This window comes from Phalaenopsis equestris, unplaced genomic scaffold (genome assembly GCF_001263595.1).
Source record: "Phalaenopsis equestris unplaced genomic scaffold, ASM126359v1 Scaffold206422, whole genome shotgun sequence".
Classification (NCBI taxonomy): domain Eukaryota; kingdom Viridiplantae; phylum Streptophyta; class Magnoliopsida; order Asparagales; family Orchidaceae; genus Phalaenopsis; species Phalaenopsis equestris.
This window is the reverse complement of record NW_018225828.1, coordinates 29856-32577: the sequence shown is the minus strand read 5'-3', so window position 1 is coordinate 32577 and position 2722 is coordinate 29856.

The following is a 2722-nucleotide window of genomic DNA, read 5'->3' as shown; positions in this document are numbered from 1 at the left end:
CTGAAGACCGGCTAGGCAGGGAAGATACTAGCTCTCACTCTAGAGTTCCCTCGGTTCCCTCTAATTGCGGGCTAACATCTCGTGTCAAAACCTAAAATAATAAACCAAGTTGGGGACTTTAACCTGGCACTTTAAAGTCATCTAACTCTACACCCTTCAATGAATATGTCCCTATAGATTTGCCCTTATTTATTTGCACTCAATCATATGAACTACATTCTCATTCATACAACCTCATGTGATTTTTTCGATTGACTAAGACAATACCAGTCTGGTTCTTACATGTTCTCATAACAAATTTTAACATCTGGATTGGCCAAATCAAGAAGTAAATGAAGTGCATGGATTTAAATCATCACAACTTCTTCCATCATTGAAGATCAATACTCTCCACAATTTTCATCCACAACTTAATTATTTATCACTTTAAGAAGAAAGATAAAGAAAACTACTCAAAATCCATGAAGAAAATAAAACCACACTTTAGTTTAAAAGTAGAAGTCATTGTCAAACCAACAACAAGTCTAAATTAAAATGAAAAAGTAGTCTAAAATAAAAGATAAAAACTTATCTCAAGTCCTCGAACTTATCTCAAGTCCTCGCTCGACCAAACTCTTGAAGTTTCATTGAATCTCTTCTCTTTTACAACACTCTCAATAGAAAATTAAAATAAAAGGATAAATATGTGGTGCCTGAAAATCTCTCTAACTAACTCCCAATTTAAGAACTTTCAAAACTTTCCCAGTACTTTCAGGACCCCTTTCAAAGTCTCAATCTTTCTTCCTTTTTAATTCTCTAAAAGGTGTCTTGGTATCTCTTCAAAATGAGTCTTGATTTGATGTATTTCACCAAAAGATGCATCCTTTCGCAATAATTTTCGTCCATGGTGGTTGTAACCACCTATTAAGCCAATAGATGCCTCAAAAATCTTTTCAAAATTTACAAAAAACCAAATTTACTCATCAAATAACTGCTACTGGTGCTTAAGCAAGGGGCCTCTAGGGCTTAGGTGCGGCCTTCTCTGTTTAACCGGCGCTTAAGCGTTGGATCTGGCGCTTAGGCGCCAAAATACTTTTACATATTTTTCACCTATTTGCTCCAAATTTGAACGTTTTTTACTCATTTAAACATTTTTTTTACCTTTTTACATGTACTTGAAAGAAAAACACAGAAATGCCTTCCATTAAAGTGCAATATCTCAAAAATAAGTATAAACATGTGTCCAAAAATACTATATATTTTAGGCGTATCAATATTTGGAGCAACTTTCATACTAATAAGCTATATTCTGAATAGTTTTGTTTATAGAGCATGCATATACCCTTACTGCACTTATTGGGGTTTTGTGGTTATGACCACTGATTGCCATTATTTATTGTGGTGGCTCTTTGCACAGTAAATTACTTATATTATTTATTTGAAGTGGCTCACGACCTATGATATGCAAGATTGGCTTTTTGTGGCTCTTATTATTTGTCACTTTATTTGGTCTTTTATTAAGCTTGTGGTGCATTTTTGGAGGAGTCATATGGGACTAATAATGGTTATTTTGAGGGTTTTTTATTCCCTGCATGTTTGGGATGAATGTATCATGATAGATGGTTGGAAGGATTTTGGTGCTAAGGTGGTATCTCATGAAAACATTTTACACTCAAACATTTACTATGACGCCAAATTATATTGGAGATTCTCTTACACTGGTATGAGGCATGACAATGGCCATATTCCCTGGCATGAGCAATGCATCATTGGCAGCTTGGCTAGTTTGGAGATTATTTTGGAGAGGATTTATTGGTTTGATGCAAAATTTCATTGCTCCATAGTTTTTAATTTATCTACTTCTTCATTGACTTTATATGGCCTGTCTATATGTGGGCTCGTTGGTAGAATGTTTGGATTGGTATATTGTGGAATATTGCATTGGCTCTGATTTTATTACATTGGGACAACTCTAAGGGTCAGTTTGCTCTCAACGCTATGGTTTCTATTAATTTAGTAGCCCCTTTCACTTTCTGCTTCGGTGTTTTTGTTTATCTTATTAATTACAATAGTCCTATATACATTCTGCATTATTTGGTGATTATCCAGAAGCTTTGGATCACTTTTTTGGTCACTATTTTGATTGGGGGGGGATGGTCTCTCATCCTTATGGATATTGGGCTCTGGGCTTCTTTGCTGACTGGATGGTTCCTCATTGTGGCCAAATGATATTGCTGCATAATTATTGTCACCTTCTATACTATTCTTTATTAACTAATTTGGCAGTGAGTTATCTTATAGATTTCTAGAGATGTGGTACTCATATGCTTGATGCCTGAATTGCCTACTTAATAGAGATTGGATTACACTGTCATGCACAATGTTTCTCGATTATTACTGATGTAGACTTTGATCGAATTATAGGTGTTGGCAGGAATCGCTGGATGTATCTCAGACTTAGCTCTTTTGATTTTAAAATTTTAAGTATTGGAGTTTGGTATACATGTAATTTTGCGTATACTTCTTATGTTGGTATACTTTTTGGGTCTACACATGTATTTTCTAGTTTTTGCGTGGTGTTGTAATGCGGACAGTGGAACCCCTAGGGTTTGATTTTTCTATTTTGTTACTAGTGGGGATCCACTATCCCACCCCATTTTTGTACCTTTTCTAATTATTAACACCTAAGGAGCCACAAGCTGCTCTTTTAATAATATTGATATATATATATATATATATATAT